Genomic DNA, 8219 nt, shown 5'->3' with positions numbered 1-8219 from the left:
TCATAGGGAAAACACTCAAATAGATAAAAAGATAAAAATAACCTCAGTGTGAAATTATAATATCCTTCTTATCATTTCAGTCAAATTGGAATTCAATTCTCAGTGTGTCTGTGTGGTCTAGGTAATTAATAATGATAAAGAGAGAGACATCTCTCTCAAGTGGCAAAACCACTATTTTCCAAGATTTTAGTTCATGTTTGAACTAAAGCATGTAAACGGATATTTATGATAACATAAATACCACTTAATGATCATTATATTATTAAATTCATGCTCACATAATATAATTTATTAAATAAATTTGCAAAATGTTTCATTCAAATCTGTATTAGCATAGCAGATGTATATTTATTCCCGAAAAACAGTTTTTGCCCTTTAGTTCAGTTATATAAATATTTTTTTTCATTAAGATTAAATAGAAGGACTGGGGATCAATAAAGAAAATGTTTAAAACTTGAAAACATGCCTCTCTTTTTTGGTTCCTTCTCTATTAATTTCAATTTTGAAATGAGCATTTAGAGACACTAATAAAATTGATATTGAATGAGTTCAAATGCTCTTTATACCTTCTCATTTTTTTGTTGTAATGAGTACTAGTTAAAGATGTCTCCAAAGATAGGGATCTGGAAATACTGATTCACCTTTGATATTTGCCTGCACACTTTTAGAAATAGCATTCTTTTTTGGTAAAATGTAATCTGCTTTTTATTTGCCTAATAATAGCTTATGAGCTCTTTCTTTCTGCTCAGTACTTAACCATGGTGTCAGGCTAAGCTAAGTCTCACATACGTCTCAATATAAAAAACTTCACATTTTATCACATTATCTTTCCTGGTTGTAGTTCACTGATCCCCTGAAAGTAGTTTAACAGTATTTTCCTGCTCTCCCCCAAATTAAGGTCTCATTTATTCATTGCTTCATTGTGATTTCTCTTCCCTCAGAAATAACCCCTTAACTTATTATTATCATGTCCCAGCAGAGATCAGGGCTTAAACAGGGAAAGCTCACACAGAATCTCACTTCTCAATGCTTATCTTTGTCCCCCAACCTGTGGCTAATTTGATCTTAGAAAAAGTTGGGTGCTTTTACTGATTTACTTGAAGTGTGATTAGTGTCTCAAACCTTTATTTTATTTAATTTTTCCAAGAAAGTGATGCTTGCAAAATTTGTTTGCCGACGTAGAGTTTTGTGTGTGACTTTCATCAGGCATTAGAGGAGCAGTCACTCCCAGCTCCATGCTGTTCACTTGGCTACGTGGGGCAGTTAAATCAGAGAATGTTAAGATGGCAGCAAAGGCCCCTGATTAATCTCCTATTCTGAATGAGCTGTTTGAATGTCTTGGGAATGATCTCACCCAAATTCTCCTACTTCACTTCAAATTGCCTTTCCTATAAATATCAGTGCCCTTCAGTTGTCTTAGTATCCCTAAAAGTTCCTACTAATTCCAAATCCATAGAACAGTAGCTCTCAAAGTATGGTCCCTGTACGAGCAGCATCAGTATCATCTGGGTACTCACTAGAAATGCACATTCTCAGGTCCCCTCTCAACCAACTTCCTGGGGGCAGGTCCAGCAATTTATATTTTAACAAGCCCTCCATGTTTAGAAATCACTGCTAGGTCTTATGCTTCTTATTACCCACATTGCACAGCATGATATCTACAGAGATGAGGAACTCAATAATACATGCAATGAAATTGCAATGCTGACTTCTATTTTTCATTCCCCTCTTATGTTCATGCCCGTTACCATGAGACCTTGCAGTTCCTCTTACTAAAGATGCATAGTCTATTTTCCCACCCCTTGGATCTGTACTGATTTTCTGACTTGCTTCACCCCATAGTATATGGTGAAAGTGATTGTGTACCAGTCCTGAGGTTAAGTCTCTAGAGACTTTGCATATTTCCATTTGCTCTCTTTTGTGCCTTAGCCATTGCCATAAGAATATGCCTGGATTAACCTTCCGGATGATGAGAGACATGTAGACTATGCCTAGTTCCTCCAGTCATCCGAATTGGGAAGAGTTTAGATCAACTGATAGCCATTTGATCCTCAGACAAGGTCAGCAGGTAACTCCAGACATGTGAATAATGAACTCTTACTGTTGTAGGCTACTGAGATTTTGTGGTGTTTGTTATGAAGTGTTATTGTAGCAAAGAACTAACTGCTATTTATGTACGCACAGTGAATTAAGAAATCTAAACTTCTGCAGTTGTCTGGTCCAGCCTTCCCCAAACTTGGTCCAAATATCTGCTTCTTACCACCTCCAGCTGTCATGGTTTGACTTAACCTTGCATGCTAGATTTACAGGTAATTTTTGCAATACTGTTCCTGGAACTCCCTGGGACAAAATGCTTTCCCTTCAGAGTCAGATTGATGTCAGCTGATTACCTTTCTAGAGAATGGGCTGTTTTAAACTCATGAAAGACATGACAATACATCTAACTCAATATTATTTTGACATTCTCAGTAATCATCTAAAAATATCAGGACATAATTCATAAAGAAGCAACACAAGCCAAGTACCATGGAATAAGAAATTTCCTTACTTCAGTATACATCATGAGAAATATCTCATATTGTAAAGATCTCCTGGCCTATCATTCTGTTGAGAGACAAATTGGGATTTGGCTATAATGTTTTAGCTAACTTTAAAGATATGTAATAATTTTTAAATTCACTCATCCATGACTTAGCTTTCATCCATTTGGCTTTTATTTCTTGGTTTTCTTACAGTCAAAGCTACTGAACTGAAATCTGTCTTCTTCTGAATAATACTTTTCAAATTATAACAATGACATTTTTTGAATAGTACCTTATGAAGCAGACAGAAATGCATTTTATCCAGCTTTCACCTCACATTCAGAGAGACATCTATTTTCTAATTAAACTCTACATTTATCTTTTCTAGGATTGACAGAGCTCATCATTGCAGATTGAATATTTATTATGAAATTGTATCAATTTCTACAGTTTTTACAGCACCAAGTACAGGGCACTGCACAGAAGTATGTCTTGATGATAATTTGAATCCCATTGTTCTTTTTCCTTAAATTTGAATTACTTGCTAAATGGTATGCTAATTGCCTTAAAGAGTTCTTGCAGTTTCTAAAGGCACAGAACTTTCTTCTAAGTTGCAGTGAGAACCCTAAGAAAATCAAGCTCATTGTTAGGCAATAATTCTCAGATTTGGGGGATGTATAGCAACACTCTAGCAACCCTCAGGTGTCTAAAAGTTTAGATTCCATGACCTCACTTCCAGAGATTCTGATTTATTAGGTTTGGGGATAGGTCCAGGAATCTGCATTTGCAACCATAACATAAATAGTTATTCTTAAGGTATTGATACCGCTGTTCCAGGATCCACACTTTTAAAATTACTGGTATATTGCAAGTAGCTATTTGGAATACCACATTTTATAATAGAATAATCACATACTTAAAGATCAAATCATCTTCTTACTAATACAGTATAGTACCTTATATAATATAACCTAAATAATATAAATGAGATCCTCAATAGTTTTAGGAAGCTACACTGGGAGACCCTGAGAGGGCTGGGAAAGTGACGCAATTCATAATGTATTACCAGCTGTATGTTTCTCAGAGAAGATATGCCCAATGAGGTAATATATGTGAAACCACTTTTAAGTTGTAAAGTACCCTACAAATATAAGAAACATTCTTTTGAATGTGTAGAACAGAACCTTAGAAGTAATCTCTTTATCATTCAAATTTTTGATCTGTGGGTGCTGTTGATGTGGGTAAGACACAGGTGGTGCTGATACAAGTAAGATATTAAATGACAGTAATTTGAGAACTATAACAGAATGCCTTTCTAAGTTATGTGTCAGGATGGATCTAAGATAGCTGTGAAATGATGACTAGCCCGAGGCATTTGCTTCCAAAAGATTCTGAAAGCATCATACCAAATATTGTTGAGAATCCTTGATACCCAGAAATCTATTGGGTGAAAAGGACTGAACTGTCTATGAAGAACATCAAGAGGCAAGGCTATAGCACATGGAAGGAAAATCTCCAGAAAGCAATGTCATATTAGGTGGCTATTATAATCCAAGTTTGGGATGATGCACATGAAAATGCTTTGAATGCTGCATAGTGCTACAAAAATTCGGTGCTGGCTATAATTGTGAATTATCAGGTTCAAAGACTTCACCTAAGCTTTGGACTACTTTCCTTTATAATGTTAGATAATGTCCAGCTGAGCCACCCTATCATCGATAGCTGCAGCATTCTGGGAAGTTTGCCCTTCCCGAATTATTTCCTTTTATTTATAGGAATGTGCCATTGTACTGTACTGTGGTTGATCCTCAGTATACCCTTCAAGTGTAAATTGCCTGAATATCCAATGTACTGTCATATCTCAGAGTAACAGGGATAAAGGGGCGATTATCTACACAGGGTCATGTCCCACCTTGTTTTTTTCTTGGGCTCATCCCCTTTTGGTGTGGGTAGAATAGAGTACGAGGTGAAATCAGAAAATTGGACCAAATGTTTTAAGTGCCTTCAAATTTTCTAATTCTCCAATTCTCCTAGCCAGAGTGCACATTTTAAAAAATCTGAAACGAGGATCTTAACATTTCCCTTCCTTACATTGATGCTTAATGCCACCAGAGTGTTAGCTGAACCTTTGAAGTGACTGTAACAGAGAAAAGAAGCCTCACTGTATGGTGTGGCAAAATTGTTTCCTAAATCACATTTTGTTATATGGTAGGATGTAGCCACAAGGTAAATGATGAAAAGCTTATCACTAAAGGTGATTATAATAAAACTAGAGAAAATATTGCCAACGTAAAAGGGAAGGCTACAGAAATCTGTGTGATAGACTGGATTATCCAGCATCTATTTTAAAACTTTAACTCATGAAGTAAATAGGAACAATGTGCACTTGGTATAAGTACATGGCATAGGCTTAAACTATGCCACTCAGTATATGAAAACTGGACCCCAATTTTGCTCCCTCAATTTTCCTGTACTTTCATTCACTCAGTAGATATTCATTTAGTGTCTACACTGTGGCACTCACTAGTAGGTGCTAGACATGTAGCTGAGAACAAGACACTAGCAGGTGGTACTGATATGAGGAACTGCTTTCCTAAACATTATTTTGTATCTGGTGCTAAAGAATAACAGTGGTGGTTGTGGAGATAAGCACTGGTAACACCAGAATTTGGGGTATGACTGTGTGGTACCCAGGGTTGTAGCAGAGATGTTCGTATAAACACTGGCTCTGAGGCTTGGGCATGTGTCTTGCAGTTTCCTATGGCATATAAGCTAACAGGGCACAGCAGAGGTTTGAAAGGTGCTTGTTCATTGGAGCTTGTCTTCTCCTGCTGCTCTTTGCAACTCCAAGTCAACCACATGAAGAAACTGAGGCTAGTCTCTTGGAAGATGGAAACCATGTGGAGAAACATGTTGCAGAAGTGAGCCATCCCAGCTGAGCCTCGCTACTTGAACTAGCCTGACAGCCCACAGACATATGAGTGAAGACCATCCAGTTTCAGTTTCAACAGAGCCTCTAGCTGATTGCAGAGATCAGGTGAGCCAGCCTGGACCAGAACTGCCCAGCAGGTCCATAGACTTGTGAGAAACAGTAAATACTTACTGTTTTAAAACACTAAGTTTTGGTTGGTTGTGCATCCAAAAGTAACTGATAGAGGAAATCCACATGCATAAGAATGAAGTTGAACCCTGAATTCACACCATATACAAAAATTAACTCCAAATGGATCAAAGACCTAAATGTAAGAGCTAAAACTATAAAACTCTTAGAAGGAAAGATAGGACTAAATCTTTGTGTCCTTGGATTAGGCAATGGTTCCTTAGATACAACATCAAGAGCACAAGCAACAAAAGGAAAAATAGATGAACTGGGCATCCCTGATATAAGGAGAAATGCTTTGGGGGAGGGTCATTACTGCACAATCTAGCCCAGCCACTTAGTGTTTATGTGATGCTGGGAAAGTCACTTACCTCACTAAGCTTAATTTTCATTATCTGTAAAATACAAATACTATTTATATCATAAGGTTCTTGTAAAGATTAATGATTATATTTTAAATTCTTTATATGTATTTAGGCTTATAACACTGCCTATAAGAAAACCACATTTTTGTTTCATACTTTCTGCTCGGTCTACATTCTTCATAAGTTATATAAATATCTACTACCTGGTATTATCTTCAGAATTGAAGTCAAAGCTACTCTGTTTATAGTTATTATAATTATTATAATAGTTATATTTATAGTTATTTTAAAGATATTATTTATAGTTTCCTAAAATGGCTATGCCAGGATAATTAATTTTTTTTTAATTTGGTTGCACCGGGTCTTAGTTGCGGCATGCGAGAACTTCTTTGAGGCATGCGGAATCTTTAGTTGTGGCATAAGGGATCTAGTTCCCTGACCAGGGATTGAACCTGGGCCCCCTGCATTGGGAGCGTGGAGTCTTAACCACTGGACCACCAGGGAAGTCCCTGTGCCAGGATAATTAAGAGTGTGGTTGATGCCTGAGTTAGGATATATCTGTGAATCGATAATACTAAGCAGGATCATACCGAAAGCACCTATGTTTGTAAATATGGGTATAATATGTAATTCATATGTATTACATGAGTAATATGTAAATATCATAAAATAAGAACTATTGATTTTTTTCCAGTATCTTATTTACTTTGCTAATTAATTTGTGAAATCAATTAGGATCAGAAATTAATATCAATTTCTATATCAATAGCAGCAAACTCATTCAATTCATTAGTGTGAGAAGTAACTTAAGCCTACATTTTAAAGACTGTGTTTCCTATGTCAGAGTGAATTAAAGGGAGATGCTGTTTAAAAGAACTGAATGGAAAAGGTCACTTTCTGAAAGCACAAAGTCAGTTGAGGTAAAGAGGAGCCAGATATCTCTGATAGCTTCAAAAGAAACAAAGCAGTCAGAAAATTCCTACCCATAGATTAAATATAGTTACTTGGCCCTTGGAAAGGGATGCTTGCAGGAGCAAACGATAAAACCATATAGAGATGGATAACTCAAGGAACTTCATTTAGCACATGAATTGGTGGAAGATGTTGAGTGACATATTACATTTTTATGTCCCTACTCTCTTGATTGAACAAATTAGTGATTGAAATTAAAATTTTGGTGAGAGTAAGAGAGGAGGTTTGGGATAAATACATTTTCTTGCCTTAGGATTTGGGTCAGTTTCATTTGGATGCAACAGTGTACATTCTCTTAAACATGAACTATCTCAAGGAGAGACAGCATAAGAATTGTTGCTAATTTAATTGGACATTTGACACCTTGCTGGGTCCAGGTTCTGAAGCTTTCCTCTCAAGCATCTGGGCCAGCAGATGACGTGAGGGTTGGAGCAAGAAAAGTCTCTAATGAAGTGCAGGTATGAGGGGAAGATTGGCCTAATTCTAAGTTAAAACAAGTAGCAACTTACAATAGAGACAGCATACTGAAAGATACTCTAGCATTTACTAGTGATTCACATTCTTTAAATTGGTATATCTATCAAAAATATTCCTGAATATTGAATTTTATTTTAAGATTTAATTACTTAGAAAAAAGAAAAAGTAAAAGCCTCGGAGGTCCTATTGGGTCTGCTAAGTCTTTACTATTTGAGGAAAGCAGTGACACTTGGAGGCAGTGGCCTTGAATTTCAGAAGCAAGGTCCCTAAGTCTCTGAGGGAGGTCTGCTAGAGATTTAACAATTTGGATGATAGCAGAACCTACCTGGAATAAGAATGAAAGAGGAACACCATGAGCACATTGGAATCACATAATACTGTTATTTTTTTTTTTTTTTTTTTTAAATTCACGTTCTTTTTTATTTATTTATTTATTTATTTATGACTGTGTTGGGTCTTCGTTTCTGTGCGAGGGCTTTCTCCAGTTGTGGCAAGTGGGGACCACTCTTCATCGCGGTGCGCGGGCCTCTCACCATCGCGGCCTCTCCCGTTGCGGAGCACAGGCTCCAGACGCGCAGGCTCAGTAATTGTGGCTCACGGGCCCAGTCGCTCCGCGGCATGTGGGATCTTCCCAGACCAGGGCTCGAACCCGTGTCCCCTGCATTGGCAGGCAGATTCTCAACCACTGCGCCACCAGGGAAGCCCAATACTGTTATTTTTCACAGAGAATAATTTAGTACAAGCAGGTCTTTCAACCAGACAGTCTGGTTGAATTGCCATGGT

The 8219-nt window shown here is 37.1% G+C and overlaps 1 non-coding gene across 1 annotated transcript; it reads right to left on the bottom strand.

The window, feature by feature from the left end:
• Positions 1–6418: 6418 nt before the first annotated feature.
• TRNAW-CCA (transfer RNA tryptophan (anticodon CCA)) lies at positions 6419–6491 on the bottom strand. The gene has a single exon. It is a non-coding gene; the product is annotated as a tRNA-Trp (tRNA).
• Positions 6492–8219: the final 1728 nt, after the last annotated feature.

The sequence above is a fragment of the Balaenoptera acutorostrata genome, chromosome X (assembly GCF_949987535.1).
Source record: "Balaenoptera acutorostrata chromosome X, mBalAcu1.1, whole genome shotgun sequence".
Classification (NCBI taxonomy): Eukaryota; Metazoa; Chordata; class Mammalia; order Artiodactyla; family Balaenopteridae; genus Balaenoptera; species Balaenoptera acutorostrata.
Note: the sequence above shows the minus strand (reverse complement) of the source record. Positions and strands in the feature narration are given on the sequence as shown.